This window comes from Eulemur rufifrons, chromosome 18, assembly GCF_041146395.1.
Source record: "Eulemur rufifrons isolate Redbay chromosome 18, OSU_ERuf_1, whole genome shotgun sequence".
In the NCBI taxonomy this organism is placed as follows: Eukaryota; Metazoa; Chordata; class Mammalia; order Primates; family Lemuridae; genus Eulemur; species Eulemur rufifrons.
In genome coordinates this window covers 5,054,855-5,073,502 of record NC_091000.1, presented here as the reverse complement: position 1 = coordinate 5,073,502, position 18,648 = coordinate 5,054,855, and the positions used below count along the sequence as shown (strand labels likewise).

The following is an 18,648-nucleotide window of genomic DNA, read 5'->3' as shown; positions in this document are numbered from 1 at the left end:
TTAACTTTTCATTAATCCACTGCTTCTCAGCCTAACTGAACTGAAGGCTCACTGAGGGTAGATTCTACACGTTGTAAATTGCTGTATCCCTTCACAAGCATGGAAGGGACTTCTGCATGTGGTGGGCACTCAGCAAACACACACCGACTGATTCATGCTGCCTCCTCCACCTTCCCACCAGAAGTCTTTGTACTAATCCCTATTGTAATAAAGAAACACTCCTTGAAGTATTTATCTCCTAAGGTTATTGTAATAAAGGAAGAAAATTGGAAAGCTTTGAGAATTAACTGTGTTTTTAAAATATTTTAAAGCTTTTAATTATTAAAATTCTAGAGCATCTCTGCTTCTGAAAAGTCTACCACACCAGTGTTAGTGAGATCATCGTGTTAAGATTTTCCTTGTTTCCTTCAAGTACTCTCATTTTCAAAGGTTAATTACCTGGTTGTAAAAGTGCACTCCAGAATGAAATTTAACCTATGAGTTCTCCATCTTGAGGTGAATATTCTTAGCAGGTTTTTCCCCCCCAAATTAGAAAGCCATCTGTTTAACCAATTCAAATACATACTTATAGAAGAATAAAAAAATAGGAATACAAAGGTTCATGGATTTTAAGCACTTGTGAGTATTTGTAAAACACATTATGACTTTGATGCTTGGAAAAAATATGAAGTGGTGCTTTCAGCTATAAATCAGCACCAGCAAATAAAGCTGAGCTGAAAGTGGGGATATCTTTAGGAAAAAATTTTTTTGATTGTTCAAAATGTTGATTATTTGTGGGCCATAGAAAAAGAGGATTTGTTATTTTTGAATGGTTCAATTTCTTAAGAAGTTAAAAAACATAATTCAGGAATGTGGTTCTTATTAATATTATATAACCTTTCCTACAAAACATTTCCCTTCTCCAGCCTAGCTCCCATTAGAACTGGACTAAACATGCTGACAGCTCCAAGTTAGGAAGGTGTTAGACCAATAGTCCGCCCCTTTGAGAAACTGGATCATTCATTCAATACCACTTTACTCGTTTTCTTCGTGAACCAAATACATGGGGACAGACTCTATTCTGCAGGGTTTAATCACACGCAAGTGGCAAAAACCACAGAACACAGCTCCTAATCTGCTGGGCCTTCAGCCATGGACTCACTCTGTGCACACGTGTGGTTCCATTTTCATCAGTATGAATAAAACCCTGACGTGGTACATGTTCAGAAGGGGAGGATCTCAATGTTTGCGGTCTGATATGTTCTCATAAAAATTATATTGTCTCATTTCCAAATGTATTTATACTTAGCAGTATGTTTTTGAATTGAATATTCTCCTCTAGAGCAGAATAAATAATACAATAATACCTTTTTCCTGAAAAATGTTTGAATTACTTATTTCCTTTTCTATTCTAAATATGAATCTAAAGTCAGCATTTTCATTTTTAGAATTTTCAAGAAAATCAAGGAACTCTAGCATCTCAAGTTGACTTTATTTTAGATCTCAATAAACATTTGTTGAAGAATGAATAATTAAATCCCAGTCACCTAAACTTGGAATCCCAGCCCGTAACCATAAAGTGGTGCTCCCTAGATGAAATTCAAGATAAAAGTCTCAAAAACTAAGCTCACATCCACCTCATGAAGTTGATTCTGCTTCATTCTGAGTTTGAATCCCAGAAAGAAATAGTCTTAAAATTTTTAAAAGATCCAGACAGAATTGGTTAGGCAGAGGTCAAAGATAATAGATGCGACTATATCTTCAAGAAGGAGCTTGACTCTTCCTTTGTATAAAAGAAGAAAGCCACTGGGGCTATCTCCCAGATCCCTCCTGAGGCCATGCCTGACTGGGTGAACCGAGGGTCATGTTCCTAGCTGTACGGCTATACATCAAAACAAAGCAAAAAGGAGATAACAGCAGCACTGCATTCTGAGATCACCCCACTCCCAACCCTCACCCCTACTGCCACTGCCACTCTGTATAGTAACATCTATTATTACTGGCACAACCATATCCAGGTGGGAAACCTGCTCACATAGCCTGTAACATGAGACACCCAACAGAAAACAGTGAAGGAGGCTGACATTGGGGATTCACATTTAAGGTGAGCCACTCTTCCTACCCACTTGGATGGGGAGCAGCAGGAAGATGGCAACCATGGCTGTGTGGGACCCGGGCTCCCTATTTTTACTAAGCAGCTTATATCAAAATCAACATGCCATACAAACAGTCACTGATACCATCTCAAACATCAAGTTCTAGTAAGTCACTAGCCTTTGTGCCCAACAAGCTATAAGCTCAAAGAAGGCAGAGACATCTACCTGGCCTCTCTAAAGTATTGCGTACATGCGGCCTGATGCCTTTCGTACACTAGATGCTCAATAAACCTTTGGTGAATGAGTGGAGGATAGTGGGTCGGAGAGCACACTAACTAAGGAGCCTGTCTACATGGGTTGTGTGCCTGCCTGTGTCACTGTGTGGCCCTAGTCACTTCTCTGTCTCTCAGTTTCTTGTCTATAAAATAGGGATAATAACGGTATATCTTAATAATTGTGAAGAATAAATAAGTTCATATGAGAAATGCTCTTAGAACAGAGCCTGACACATAGTATGTGCTATTATCAGTATTATTAGTATTAATATCATCATCATCATGACCTCTAATTCCTGCTGTAGGGTGAGCCTTGATCAATTTCCAGAACTTCATGCAACCCTATAGGTGTTCATCACCTGTGCAAATTTTTGTCCCTACAACCAATTATTATCCTTTTGTGAATGAAAAGACAAAACTCACCACTCAATAAAATGAATTATCCAAAATGCCTAACGTTTTGTGATGTTTGCAAAGATTCTCCAGAGTGAGAAGCTTGTCACTATTCTTGCCATAAAAAAAATTGTGTCCAAATTATTACCGAAGGCCCATTGCTACGAAACACAAAAAATAACCTTCCTACACCTACATAATTTGCACAAAATTCCATCAGTGCGATTTTCACAGGTACAAGGAGACTCCCGCTTTTGCTGATTGCTCTCCAGGCTTAACCTCACACGATGATTCAGCTAAATGCTATATTGGGTTTCATCATTTCCGTTTCCCCTGCCCCTGCAGTCACTCTCTGAGGGGTTTACAGTTTTCTAGGGTGGCCCGAGTGCCTGGCTGTGTGCACTCAGGTCACCCCGGAGGGCTGTGTGAGGGGAACAGGAACGGGAACATCTTAAAACGAAACAGCTGCATCAGAAGAGGCCGAGGCCAGGCGCAATGTGATAGCTGCTATTAAACCCCACTTTGAGCTCCTCTTGGCTTTGATGATGTCTTTCTTCCCCTCAAAAGTTTATCATTTTTCTTCCTGACTTCAAGTCGACCTCATAAACCCAGCCCAATTTTTGTTTTAGTTCATATTAAAGCTTTGCTTATATAGTCATTAGTTTTGGAATTTTGATTGTTTTTGTTTTTTGTTTCTTCTTTGTTTGTTCTAAGAAAACTAGAAAGTGAGGTGGATGGACCATGACAAAGCCTTGCAAACAGACGTGGAACTAGAAATTTTTGTGCCCCAGCATTCACCTGTTTCCCAGCCCCTGCCCTCCAGGGCAAAGGCACCTCCTCTCACTCGGCACCTGGGAGTGCCCACGTGTGTGGGGGTCCCCCCGGGCTCTGTGGCCCCAGCTCCCTTCCCGGCACCTCGTAGTCCACTGCCAGCTAGTTGAGTGAAAATGCTTCATTTCAACATGCGCCAGTGGCATCCTTGATTAAAATTTATTATTCACTATTGTAAAAACATAAGAGCTTAATTGCATGGCTGAAATTTTGAAAATTCCTCTTCATTCTGATAGTTAAGAATTAGATGCACTTTAAGTTTCTTGAAGCAGTTCTAGGACCTTCTAACCCTAGTCTTAGAGAAATCACTTAAATAAAATGTTCCCTAGATTAACATACTTAATTTCACCACTGTACGTAGCATAATCTTTTCTTAGGGCAACAATTAGTAAGTCGTCACCTACCGGCTATTTAATGATGCTGAAACGAAACCTAGACTTAGTCAGCCAACTCATTGGGATTTTTCCAACTCCCAGCCACCACCTGGGATTCATCTCAATTCTCTGATTCTGTGTTTCAAATCAGCCACTCAAAGATACTATTTGCTGTCAGCACGTCCCCTGATTTATTTAATCCTTCCCCAAAATGTGTCCTGAAATTCTCACAATTTAACCCCTATTTGTCACGACGGCAGCTCCTCTGCAATGACTAAATCACACTCCAGCACCGTCAGGTGTTTGCAGAGGGCCCTGTGCCTGCCCTGGCGGCTTGGAAAGTCAAGACCAACCCTCTGTAATATTAGTGTTACTTTATCTTCTCAACAAATCATCAGCCAATTTTTTAAAATACCATTTATAATCTCTACTACTCCTCTCCATAAATAAGAACACCCAAACATAATGCAAACATGTGATGTGTGGAGACTCAACATATCTTTATATTTCTCATTTGAAGAGTGACATTATTCATTTAATCACCAATATGCTCACTGGGTTTTAGACTAAACAGTACAATATGAGGAAATATAGGTTCAAATAAAATAAGGATAAAAAGGAATAAAATGAAGTAAGACAGGAAGAAGGGACAAGAAAGATAAAAACTCTGACTTTTAATATAAATTGTTACAATCGGATCTAATGTATTCTAGTTTCATCTTATAATGTATAAATCAGTCAGCCAATGGATTTTAAAATCCTGTGTAAAACAGAAGTTCTATGAAAGATAAGTGGCAGTTTCACCCCAAATATCAGGCAGAATGCACAAAAGTTCATAACAAAAATCAGAGGGGAAAAAATTCAGAAGAGCTTGAGTAGCATGGTGAAAATCAGTCTTAGAGTTTACAACTCCTAAATTCTCAATTCCATCCTTTTCCTATTGTCAGATCAGTTATCAAAAGCATGGAACTGAACTCCCGAAGATCAGTGGACATTTTTATTAAGCTTTTTATTTTGAGATAATTGATTTCTCAGTCTGGGACAGCGGTGCCCCAGGAGTGGGGTGCCAGAAGATTATACTAGAAACCCCCTTTACATTTGTTTTCACATAAAATGTCAGAGGTGAGCTCACTAATATTCGGTGTAACCACTGGTACGAACACCCTGGCTTGGCCCTGTGTCAACAGCTGCCTTGGGCACACAAGGTGTCCTCAGGGAAGGGCAGGTCTTGACCACAGAGAGGTTGACAGTGGCCCTCTCAGAAGCACCCATGGACTGAGATGAGTTACGATTTTTCTGGTTCAGTCAGGTGGAAGCAGATTATGTAATCCAGTTTTAACTAAACTAACCTTCACCAAATGCACGAGGGGCTTAAAAAGATTCCTGTAAAAATCCTTTGACTAAAGATGATGATTCAAAGAATGCAGGCATTAGCCATCCACATGAAAACAGCAGAATGACACCGCTCCTCCTTATGGGGAACAGCCCTTGTCAGCCACCAGCAAGGCGGAAGGAAACCCTGACGATGTGAACCCAACGGCAAATAAAGCAAAGTATTTTTAAACCACCAGGAGTATTTGAAACGTGGATTCGTACCCACTGCTGATGATGCTGAATCTCACCTTAAAATACTTAAACCTATTGTCTAATTCTCCTTTTTATCTTAGCCTTTTCTAGATAGATTTTTGAATCTAGATAGATTTTCTAGATTTTTTGCACGGGGTTATAATAATATAAAATATATCAGTAAAGTAGTGTAGATATAAAATTTGCAAATAAATATATTTAAAATATTTTACTACTGGGGTGCACAATAAGAACAGTGGGTATTCTATTTCTATTTTCCTCACTTTAGACCTTTGTGTCGGGCACTAATAGACCACACCAGGCATGAGAAATACAGCATAAAGCCGGATTGCCACTGACAGTGTGACAATCGCTGGGTTGCTATCACTGGGACCATCTCCCCATATCTTTCTAGAGCCTCTAAACACAGCCAGAAGGCATTGCCTGCACCCTGTCAACCCTGAGGTCTGGAAACCAATGCAGGATCCTCCTACAAAGCTCCAAGAAATCCGTGGGCTGTCAACATCCCCACGCGTGGTGGCTCTCAGAAAGGTAACTGTGGCATGCCACTCTAACACTGCAGAGCTGTGCCGAAGAGAACAGCTGACATTTATTAAACACTTACTCTGTGCCAGACCATCTACTAAGAGCCTCATCTGAATTGTCTCACCATATGTTCATCATGACAACATGACAGAGCCTACAATTATTATCCACTTTTTACAGATGTGGTAACTCAAGCAGAGAATGGTTAAATACTTTCCCCGAGATCATACAGCTGATAACTGTTGTGGTCAAGGTTCAAAACTGTGCCTTTGACTCCACAGACCCTGCTCTTAGTTACTGTGTTATGCTCCTTTGCATGTATAACAATAACTGCATGGAATATCATTATTAAGATTTCTTTACAACAAAATGAATTTTAAAAACATGTCACATTCTAACTGTGATTTTGCTTCCTCTTGGGATCATAATATTTACCAGAACACATCAATTTTGTAATAATCATCAAAAGTCAATTACAATGGTATCTACAGGAATTGCTTCTATAAGGAGATTTTGAAAAATTTATCTTATCAATTCTTGAAACAATTGCTTTAAATCCTTTCCGACATGTAGCCTAGCATAAATAACAAACTGTATATAGCTTACTATTTACTCAACTGTATCTGAGGTTATAAGTTAAAACTTCTACCATCGAAGGCAATGAGAAAAAGCATGTGATCCAGTTACTTGCAAATATTCAGATAGTTACCAATGAGAAGAAAAATCACAAGGACAGCAGAAAGCGAACTTTTCAATCGTTAATGTGGCTATATTAATACCATAGGATGTTAAAGTTTTTAAGCAGAGAAAAGCCCAGTGAGTTGCACTTAAATCTGGGACTTTTTATTAATAGTAAAACACAGCAAGTGGAAGTATTGGATGGACAAAAGAAATAGCAATGTCTCTAGAGAAATGCTTCTGAGAGCAAGTTCCCCTACATGATTGTGTTCTTGGCTGTGTCCATTGAGGATTCGTGAGTTTCTCTTCTCAGATGTCCCCATTAGAAATACCTAGGTCACGATTTTAAAGGCATTATAATTTACAAAGCACACTCTACACCACACACACTCAAATGCCACTCTGTGACCATGACTATTTTATTTTTATTAACAATCATATTTATCTTTATAAGTACTTCATTAAGTGTCACTCTATCTGAAAAAAGAAAAATTCAGTGTTCAAACAGCTAACCAATTCAACAGCCCAGTATAATACATAAATTTGGTAAAAGAGAAAATTTCCATTCTAGATTCTAAAATTTCTAGATTTTGTAATTTTATTCCTGACATCATCTTTACTTGAATAACACAAGATACATAGAACTTAACAATGTTTGGAAATGTAGAATTACTAGGAAGGTAAGGAGGCAGTTTCCTGCTTTATTTATCCCAGATTAATAACAGTTAAATTGCCTGGTTTCTTCCAGAAAAAGCTTTTTTATTTTTTTTCTCTACAAGTCAGAGTCTGTGGAAATCATCTCTTGGATACACTTTACTACTACAATTTAACCCCAATTTGAAAAACAAAACAAAACAAAAAAAAACAATGCTTTTGACACCAATTGTTATACCATTCATTCATTAGAAAGAACAATAGGATAGTAATAAAAGGTCCTTATATTTTAATCTATTGTTAAAAATCACAGTAGCTAGTATTTTCCCATATACATGAATTTATACTTATTTTCTTGGATGGGCTTCTTCATCCAGTGAAAAACAATTTCAAAAGTCACTGAATTGAAGAAAACAAAAGGCAACCCATTTGGTTATGTGGATCCAACTCCTCACTCCAACTCCTGTTCATCGAGATCCCACCTAAGCAAACTTTCTTTTTTAGATTTTGTGTTTCTACATTATTCCGATCTTATTTTTTTGTAAACCTCTTAAGCCATCACTTCATAACCACAGTTAGAAAAGCACTCCCTACTCATTTTCTCTGATTTCACATTTTACTGGATTTTTTTTAGATGGACCACAATCTCATAGAAAAACTCCATTTTTTGGTAGATTCTGCAGCGGGTAGGCAGTCTGTCCAGGGCACTGTCCGTTTGTCACCCAGCACAAATAGAGAATCCTATTACCTACAAAAGTATTAGGAAAGTGCTCCCAGCTGAAAGCATTTATCCAATTCCAATCGTTGTTTGAAAGTCTAAAATACTAAGGACGGTATTTTTCCAGGAGCTACTGTTTAAAACAATGCAATGCCTGTTCAGAGTGAAAAATCAGTATTTGAAAATCTGAGTTGGTTTAAAAAATAATAACTATGCATTCAAAAGAGAATTCCTAAAGAAGCATTTATATGCCAGGCACATGTTTTTAATTTTAATAGCATTGGCTTACCTAAATAAATATGTAGAACCTAATGATTGTTCTCTATATGTTGATATTTTTAATATTATTCTATTTTAGTGAGTTTGCAAAGAGGCTAATGAATAATAACGTAGAAAATTATATATCTGTCAGTATAAAGTTGCTATGGTTTATGGGCATTGCAAAATGCTGTGTTGAAAAAAATTCTTTTGAGAAGTAATTGAAAACTGCTCTGATTTTAAAAGAAATGAATGTAGCCATATCCTTATGGGATAATGTCAAATAAAAAGTAATTGTGTTCCCTCTACAATTGTGTTTGTTGGCATTTATATGAGAATAATAATGTTTTTAGGTTATTTTCATAGTTGTTCACTTAATGTGGGATTAACATCAAAATCTTCATAATTATCTGAGAGCACCCATTTAAAAGTGGCATGGTAAAACATGTTAATGATTAAGACACTACAGCCATTTAAATACTAAACAGATTAACACACATGAAAGTAATATTATAATTTGCGCATTGAAGTAATGTGCCAGACCAATCTTTTTGATGAAAATAGAATTCTTATGAAATAGTACCCTTTCTAGCTACTGCTTCCTATTTCTTGCAATACTAAAGCAATCAGTTAGCTAGAAAACTGTCTGAGAGATACACGTGAGTACACATGACTGTAAGGACTTAAGACATTCTTCTGTGGCTTTGTCATTGCACAAATTTATGAAACCATCATTTTTGAGGTTTGCTTTAAATAAGATTGAGAGCCAAAATATCACAGGAGGGTGATACAGAATAGTAAAGATACAATCCAGGTGGGATTATAAACCAAAAACTTTTAAAGAGTAAAGGTACTGCTTATTGGCCACAATGGCTATGAATTTATTTTATGACCACCAGCAAACAAATGTAGCTCCATACCTTGCACATTTTTAAACAATAAAGAAGTACATTTTAATATATACTCCAGAGTCTCATAAAAATATTTCTCTGCCTCAACTTCCCATCTCCTTCAGAAGTCCACATGAAAGGAAAATGGGTTTTCACTTGGAAAGTAATGAGAAATCATAAAATAATTACCCATGCCGTGCCCATCTTTCTTGGATCTACGTGAAAAGTAGACTTCCCACCCAAGGCCTTATTATTTGATAATCCTTGTTACATATTATATGGGGCTGGATGGGGTGTGAAACCTAAGAAACTTAAATTCAATGTAACAAACGCAGGTGCCTCCCCCCAGAGATGGAGAACGTGTGTTAAAAGACAGTATCTGTGTAACTTCAGCTATGCCTGAAAGGGGGGAGGGTGGTATTAGGGATTTAAATCACGTTGTTTCCACTTACGCAGAGAGAATCTATAAAAAGAGATTTATTATCATATTTTCTTTTTGAAATGTAGTATTTGTTTTTTTACTTTAAAAGTGCTCCTCAGAATAGAGCAGAGTAAATATTACAATTTTGTTAAACAGCAGCCAAGATTTAATTGTCTGTGAAATACAAGGCTTAGGACCTGATTTGCGCTAACTGCCGTTCTGCCGATGCAGGCTGGGCTGGCCCGCGCGACCGAACGCGCCCAGGGGCTGAGTGACGCGGCAGAGGAGTCCCCGAAAGAATCGCAAGTGGGCTGGGGGCAGCCACCAGCCTGCAGGAGCCCATCCCGGGGCTTGGAGCGTTATCCTTCCTGTGGCAGATTTAAAGTGACTTTGCCCAAAGAGTCAAACAGGAATAAACAGCCATGGAAAATACAACAAATCATGCCAGCAGTTTAACAGCTGGGGAGAAGAGGGACCAGTTAACCGCTGACACATACTGAAGAAAAATGCAACGGAGACGGAAGAAAGGGGACGGGCGGGGGGCGTAGGCAGAAAGGAAGCTGTAAGGACACGCGCTGATTTCCACGTGTGAATCTCACCCTGTATTCTTGTATGTACCTAGTGGCTCAGTCGGGAAGCAGAAAGTCTGTCTCCTGTCATGCTGCTGTGCGCGCGGGTCGCACGGGGCTCCAGGAGGGCTCCCCCGCCCGCCGCCCCCGCGGGTCCCCTGACCCCGGTTCCCTCCCCCCACAGCCCCCTCCCCCTCCCCTGCCATCGCGGCGCGGCGGGTCGCTGCCTCCACCCGCCCCGAGCGCCGGGCACGAAGCGAGCGGCTGCAGAGTTGCCCCGGTGGCACCGCAGCCACAAGCCAACCCGTAATTGCAAAGCAAACAAGGCTGAAATATTGGATTGGTCTCAATCGTGACAAGATCTGCGCTTTTGCCGCCAATTTGTTTGTGCAGCTCTATTTAAAGGCACTTGATTGAGGAAATGTTGAAAATAGCGGTGAGGGTTTCCCTAATGAGACCTCAGGAGGGAAGCGGCGGCCTTCGCCCGGCACCGGGGGCTCGCAGGCTCGGGTGGGAGGCCCGCGGTTAACCCCTTCCTGCCCGCCTGGGGCGAAAAGTCCTAGCAGACGCGCGGGGCGAAGCTGGGGGTCCACCCTGCCCGAAGCAGCGTCCTCTCCCGGCCGGAGCGGCGAAGGGCCTGCCTCCCCGGTGTCGGGAACCGAGAGGAAGCTGGGGAGCAAAACGAGAATTTAAACGGGATGGAAGGACGGCCCAGCAGCCGTCGCAGTGGCAGGAAAGCCAGCGGCCTAACTCGGGTGGCTCCTGCCCGGGGATGTTCCTGGGCCGCCGCCGCAGTCCGCACCTCGCCTTCCCGCGCCCGTCGGCAAGGGCTGGGCCGGCGATGCCCGCGGGGCCCCGCAGCGCGAGGGCAGCGAGGCGGGGTGGGGGCCTCCGACGCGGGTGGGCGAGACGAGCTGCCCCGGTGGCGGCGCGGGAAGGGCACACCTGGCCGACTGGCACCCGTCGCCGCTGGGCAGGTCCCCGGGCAGCGGAGAGGGAAGGAAACCGACCAGGCAGGAAGAGACAATACGTGAATACTAACTGGGCGCAGCCTGTGTCTGGCGTCCGGCTGTTGCGTGCGCCTTGATCACGTGTAATCTCGCCCGTGCTCCTTAGGTGCGAGTCCCTGTCCCACTGCTCAGATGGGGGGCTGGGGCTTGAGGCCCCGAGCAGCTCACCCGGTATCACCCAGCCAGTCGCTGGGAAGCCCAGGGTCGGCCCTGCCCAGCTCTGACTGCAGAGCCCAGGGTGTCAGGAGTGGGTACCTGGACAGGCCAGGGCTGGCCTCCCACTCTCAGTTCCAGCTCAAGCCGAGGCAACCCCAAAGCAGGCCCGACTGATCCGGAAGAGGGCGTGAGGATGGAGGGCTGCCCCTAGTAAACGACTTTCAACTCCTCTACTAGCTGTAATCGCTTTCAAAATAAACGAAACCAACCCGATTGCAATTGGGACACGCGGAATTCACCCGATTTCCCTTTTACACGGGCTGTTTAAGCACCTCCTTGGTGCAATGCACTGATTGGGCTGCCAAGGAACCCACAATCACAGGAGGTGACATATGTGTGCCCAGAAATCTACCACAAAGAACATAAGTGGGAGCACCAGAAGGGAGTTCAGAAGACTTGATTGATTGGTGCGGGGGCGGGGCGGGGGGGTGGCCAGGAGAGAAAGAGGAGAAGCAATATCTGGAAAGGCTTCCCGGAGGAAGTGGCATTTAGGCTGGGCCTAGAAGAAACAAAGAAGTGTGGATTCCCCAACATAAGAGAGAGATGGGTTGTCTGCCAGCGACACTAGTAAGGCAAGGGGTGCCAGAACCACAGTTGGGGACAAAACAGGAGTCACACTTTCAACACCTGCTGCCATCTCTTGGCTGCCCCTCTCATTAGGAGACTGTGGATTGATCGCGCCCGGAGCCAAATTTCCAATCCCGCTCAGGATTGAAAACCTAGGGCTTGGAAGTGGACACCAGCAGGTAGACTTTAACCCTTCTGGAGCCCTGGATTTAGGCCAAAGGGAACTGTCAAGGTCAGGGACAGGAAAATGGCACTAGAGGCACTCTCACCAGAGGTCCTAACTAGTAGAGCCACGCATTCTCGCACTTTTACCGCAGGGATCTGGTCTATGATGTTCCTTGGTCAATCTGAACTTTGTCTTTCTGGAGTCACAGGCAGGTGTAGACTGGGAAAGCGAAGACCCTGGGGGGTGGGGAGGACTGGTTTCCGTTGTACTTTCCCATGAATGATTTGCACCTTCTGTCAGCAAAACAAAAAACCATCAGTCACACCAATTTAGTGAAGTCTCCAAATGTGTTCTGAATGAAGTTCTGCCCTTTTGTATGCAACCAATTTCTTCATTTGAAGTTGGATGTTTTGCAAGCAGAATGCAATTCCATCTTTTGTTCCTCGAGGTTTTGGCCTGTGTTAACTTAAGTGGGCACTCACACAAGTATTAAAAAGAAAACCATTCTCTTCTGGAAAATGGAACAAAATAGCACCTCTCCAATCACGGTGCAGATATATAATCTGTCACAACAAAGCAGCCCCCAGTGCTGCGCATTTCCAGCAAGCGTCCTGCCTTCTCTGTTTATAGCTTTTCTGCCTGCAATTATTTTTATTTTAATTTTCTGTCACTTTAACAGAAACCAGAGCCTTTTCTTTTAATGTTTTGTACACAACATGTTCATTTTGATAAGATGTTCTTTCGTATCCTCTTTTAGCTTGCCTTGCCTTGTTTAGAGTTCTGTATCAGGAGTTTCTAATATTTCTCCCTCTTTTTTTTTAGAACTTGTCCCTGTCTTGCTTTATTTGTTTGTGTGAAATTTAGTTTGAAAGGAGATCAGAGAGAGCAGGAGGGGGTTGTAATAAGAGAATGACCGAATGACCCAAAGGCTGATTATCTATCATTAACTGGAGACTCGGTGTACCCAAATTACCAGAGAGACCTCAGTCTGCCGGATCCTTACCCAGCCAGAAAGGCAAGAGTGGAATGCACACACTGAAGCAGGCTCGTGGCATTGCAAATGAGGACACAGCTCAGACAACATTTTAAGGAGTTTTCCTCCAAAACTCAATTCAAGTTCAGTAGATAAATTTATTAGATTCTGATATGTTGTACACAGGTAAAAATCTCTGCCCAAAGACTACCTTTAACATTTCTGTAACTTTTTTGTATTGTTTCCTTAGAAGCAAAATTGCAGTTAATTGTCTAAGCTCCAGAGAATATTGAGAAATCAAGCCAAGCTGCTTTTGATCTGCTCATGCTGCTAAACTCAAGCCTTGTAAAAATTGAGGTTTGCCATTAATATTGACAATAAAAGTGTTTCTTTTTGTTAACCTGAAATCTAACCATCCTGGCTCAAGTCCCTTGTCTATAAGCAAAGACCCTAGAAGAATGTAGAAAAGGTTTGGAAGAAACTGTCAGAGCTAAAGAAATCCATCTATGTAAATTTGCAAAGGAAGTGACAGAACAGAACTTTCCAGGAATGTGAGTGACACTGAAGTTAGAACTACAAATGAACATGCCTGGGCCTCAATTCACAAGCCAATCTTACAGTCACATAATGATTCTCCAACGTCCCACATTTTAAATTTCTATTTGCATTCATGTTTTGTTCTGAACCCCAGAATACATCGCAGGCTAGTTGAAGCCCATTACTTACTATTTCCATAGAACATGTATCCAAAATCGTACTCATTTCCTTACCTAAATGTTGAATGATCAAGCTCCCGGCTTGAAAGAAAATATTGCTAGTATGTATGTAATTTGCTTAAAACAATAATGTGAATGAGTACTTAACATAAATCCTGTGGGATGTATTTTTTTACACTAGTTTTGCTCTAAACTCTCTATTTTACTACAAGGTAGCAAAGATTAGCAAAGATCAATTTACTGTACCTCTTAGGATTAGCATAATGGCATTAATAATGCCTCCCATGAATATACACCAGGCTGCCTCTTGTGAGGCCTTTCACATGGTTGTCTTATGTTCCCTTTTTGTCTGAATAAGTATTTTAGCTTTGCAGACAGACTTGGATATCTGGCAAAATATTTCATTCTCTCTTACCAATAAAACCCCCCAGAGCAGCAGTATACCTACCAGTTAAAATGGGGATCTAGTCATTGATTATTCGGAGAAAATGTAAGTTCTACTGACTATAATACTGGATCTTAAGATTTTTCTTAAAGGACTCCAAGATGAACCAGTGTCTCATTCTTCCACACCAGTCTCAGGTTGAATGACAGGAAAAACCTTGTAAATCCAAACACTGGCAGAGGGCAAATTATGGGGGAGAAAAGGACAGAAGAAAAGAAGAGAGGGAGGGAGGGAGGGAGAGAGGGAAGGAGAGAAGGAGAGGAGAGAGAGGAAGAGGAAACAGGCACCAATCCAGTCATGATTTTCTCCACTGACTTAACTGTTTTCTAATCAGAACTGGACTGAGGCTTCATGAGCAATCAGCCCCTCCACAGTCACCACTAGGCTGTAGCAGCCCCTCCTCCTCCATCTCCACAGATCTGCTCTGGGTGGGGGAGAGGGAAGAGGGTCCACTCCCCACATATCCCAACCCCACCCCAAAATCCAAACAGAAACTCCTCAGAAGGAATGAAACCTCATAAGAGTCAAGAGCAGCTTTCCTGCTCTTCCTTTTTGAAATAGAAATTAAAAAGTTCAATCAGATTTGATTCCCCTTTGTAGATGTGCACTTTGAGCAGCACCACATTTCCGGGGCCACTGTCATTTGCCATGTCTATAGACAACTATTTCTCAAAAGGAAAACAAGAAAGGGAGGGACTTCAAAATGCCGGTTAGAAGGAGACCCTTGCCTCCACTAATATAATACCCCTTGTTCTGGGTGTCCTAAACATTCTGGGACTACGTGGCTAACATGTCAAATGACTCGATCCCCTCCAAGTACAGAAAGGAAAGCAGAGCCATCAGGGTGTTGCAAGAAGCACTGTCCTTGGAGCAGGTGGGGCTGAAGTTACATCTTCAAGAAAATATTGCTTTTCCTGTCCCCTTCCAGGGTTGATGTTCTTTCCAGGGTTTTAGCGTATTGTGGGATTCATCTCATAGAAGAGCATTAAAACGATTTAATGGAATGCTTAGAGTCACTTCTATATTGGTTAGAAAAACAAGGGAAAACAGGATTTGAAAGACGATGAAGGGAATTGAGCCATAATTCCCATAAATACAAAATGTGTGTTTCCAGCCCTCTGGCCCAGCTTTTTTTCAGGTCCAGTTTATTTTGGGTTCTCATGAACACAACACAAGATACAACTGCTCTTGCCTGTGAAATAATAAACACCCCTAAAAAAATCTGCACTTTCCCTAAAAGTGGACTAAAGTTTTTTTTAAAAAAATTAGTTTAAATCAGATTAATTAAAAAGTGATATCTCACAAGACCAAAATGTTTTCAAGGGGGTGCTCAGCCTCTCCTGTGCTCTTTGACTCTTTTCCAGGGAAAGTAGGAAGGAGACAAGAGACATGGGTGCAAAATAAATGTATGAGTCTGGGTCTGTGCATTTGGCTGAAGGCAGACGGAGTGTGCAGCACAGTGGGTACACCATCAGCTACAGTGGAGACCTAGGACACAGAATCACAATCATTCTCCCAAGCCCGGGCTGCAGTCTCAGACCTGGGTGAGGCTGGTTTCAGCTCAGCTCTCGGCCTTGGCCCTGGAGGAGAGGCAGAAAAGTATCCCTCTCTAGGATTCCTCCCGAGAACCCATGGCACCTCCCAGTCAGCATCATGGCAGTTCCCTGGGCCTTTGAGTGCTCCAAACATGTGCATCAGACCAGGGGCGTTATCCCCAGGCTGACATCTAAGTCCAGGGCTGCATCTTTGTCCCTTTCTTCTCCCACTTCCCCTTATCACCAGCCACCCTCTCCCCCTACCACCACCGCTACCATCACCTCCATTAATACCTGGGATGCACAAGCCACCTAAATGTGAGGCAAACTTGAGATGGTATCTTTGCCTCATAGCTTTCCAAAGGAGCAGGCTAACCCAGCATCCTGAGAAACCTGGAGCAAAGGAAAAAGGAGATGTGCTTAATTGTTCATTCTGGGTAGAGCTCAGCCGGTCAAGGCCAGTCTGGCCTCCCTGAGTCAGTGACTACAGTTGGGGACACCACTAGAGTCCACCCATTCTTCCCCTCTCTTTAAGCTGCCTGCAGGCCATCTCTCTAAGGCAATAGTTTCTGGGTGTGAGTTTCTGAGCTACATGAAGTCTTAGACCCCTGGACTATAGTAATTAACTGATAATGATGCTGTCAGTGAGGACTGATGTTAAGATGAGCATCTTTTATGATTTTTTTGTCCGTTTCTTTTATCACTTGAGATGCTATCTGGGACCATGAAGCGATTCACTCATTTTCTGTTTCAACTAAAAGAACATGAGAAAAGCTTAAAGTCACAAGTTCTGAAGCCTTCGAAACTCAGGCTACTCGCCTCAGATGGACAGAGCATCTCACTCTGCAACCCAGCCATCTTCTGGAAGACTCTTCCTACTTTCAACCCCCCAAACTCCCTCTGGGTCTGAAAGCAACCAAACTACTACTTTCCCTGAATTTTTATCTGTTTCCAGCCCCAGTTCAATCATCTTACTTTGTCTACCTGCTCCCAAGGCCTAAAAGTGTTTTTATAAACAGACTTTTTAAAAAAAAAATGTATCAAATGTCAGAGGGTTGAACTACCAGTATTTACACAATCAGGGTTTGCTTCTGGGTGAAAATGTAAACACAGCCCACAACCACACTACCTGAATTCTGTCCTTAAAGAACCAGGTCTTTAAAAAGACTCTCCTGTGCTCAAAACTGCAGAGCCACACTCGTTGGGGATTTAGAGCTGTAGGTTGCTATCTTGTTATGAGCCCAAATGCCAGCCGTGCGTGCTTACCAACGAGGCTGGTATCAGCTACTCCCCCTCCGGGGTTCACTGCCTTAAGACGCTGGGCTGGGGGCATCCAGGGATGCTAACCCCTTACCCAGAGGAAGAAAGGGCCTTGCGGCAGGCAACTCCCAGCCTGAGCTTTCGCTACCCTCCCTCCTACCGCCCAACTGCGGCCAAGCTAAAAAATATTTCTCAGGCTGCTTCCCAGGGATCCGGGTTACCAGCGGGCAGGGCCCGGCCGGGTCAATGGCTGCACCCTGTTGGGCGCCCGCATTCGCGCTGACCTTCCAGCCGGAACCACACACGGAAAGGACTGCACTCGCGGAGTCCTTCGGGGGAGGCTCCTTTTGTGGCCTGGGGCTGCACTCTGCCTGCCTCCCAGGGCCGATGCCCAATGTGGAGTCATTGGTCTCCCTTGGACCACCCCGGCCGGGCCCAGGGGCAAGTCCCAGGCTGTCTGGGCCGCGCCGGCTTCTGCACACTCAGCCCTCGACTCCCCCTAATTTACAGCCCGCGGGCTCCTATTTTCTAGGCGGAACCCGCCGGGCGGGATCTGTGTGCAGTTCCAGCCTCCCTCGCGGCTGCGGCCAAGCCTCGGGTGATGCCAGCTCCTGCCGCCGACGCCCCCACCTCGCCCTTGCAGCCTTCTCGGGATGCTCGTGCCCCGCGGCCCGCTGACTCACAAGTGCAGATCCATTTTCCGCTATAATGCGTTCAAGATCACCGAGGCCAGCAGTCTAAACATCCACGAGCCGTCCTCCCGGCCGCCTCTTAAACTGGCGTTTAATGGTTCCCCTCCGATAACTAAACCTGCTTTCCACAGATGCCCGCTTTTATGGGGGAGGCAGGAATGCAGAGATATATTTATATGTTTGTTCATAAAAACTGGAAAATAAGCTCTGAACACGCTGTAAAAAATATTCAGTTACTTACCAAACAGGCTAGTTAAATCAGGGGAACACCGATACCGGCCACACCACAGATTCAGGGAATTGAGGTGCCCCCACTTTGAAATCGCCCAAGGTCTTCGTTGGGGCTGGTGTCCCTGAAGGATGTGGAAATAAGAGCATTTACAATCGGGTTGACCGAGGCGGGGGCGGCTCTGCGGTGATCTCCAAAGGTTGCCACAATAATCCAAGCCACCACAAACGGCTCCGATCCCGGTAACGTGGCCAGTAAACAGCCACCGAGACGGGCGTTTGCAGCCCTTGCTCAGGTCACAGCAGCACGTTCCCAGCCGCGCCCCGCCGCCCCTTCCCCGGGCCCACCGCCCGCGCGCTATGCCCTCGGCCCCCAGCGCAACGCTGCACGAGGCTGCCTCTTTTCCTGCTCGGCCAGCTACAAAACGCTTCGAAAAGCAATATCTGCGTTGTTTTTTTGTTTTCTTTCTTTCTTTTTTTTTTTTAACCAGAAAAGAAAGGAGAGTGATACTGTACCTGGTTTGAGACTCTTCAATATTTGAGCCTTGGGGGGCAAAATATTTTAATAGTGAAGCATCTGTTAAACACTTAC

At 43.5% G+C, this 18,648-nt stretch overlaps 1 long non-coding RNA gene across 1 annotated transcript in view; it reads right to left on the bottom strand.

Annotated features, from left to right (window-relative positions):
* Window positions 1–18,648, bottom strand: part of LOC138399044 (uncharacterized) — a 45,977-nt gene extending 27,329 nt beyond the window's left edge. The window contains exons 1-2 of the long non-coding RNA XR_011236080.1: window positions 18,573–18,648; window positions 18,070–18,181 (exon numbers count right to left, since the gene is read on the bottom strand). This is a non-coding gene — a long non-coding RNA (uncharacterized lncRNA). The remainder of the gene's footprint in view (window positions 1–18,069; window positions 18,182–18,572) is intronic.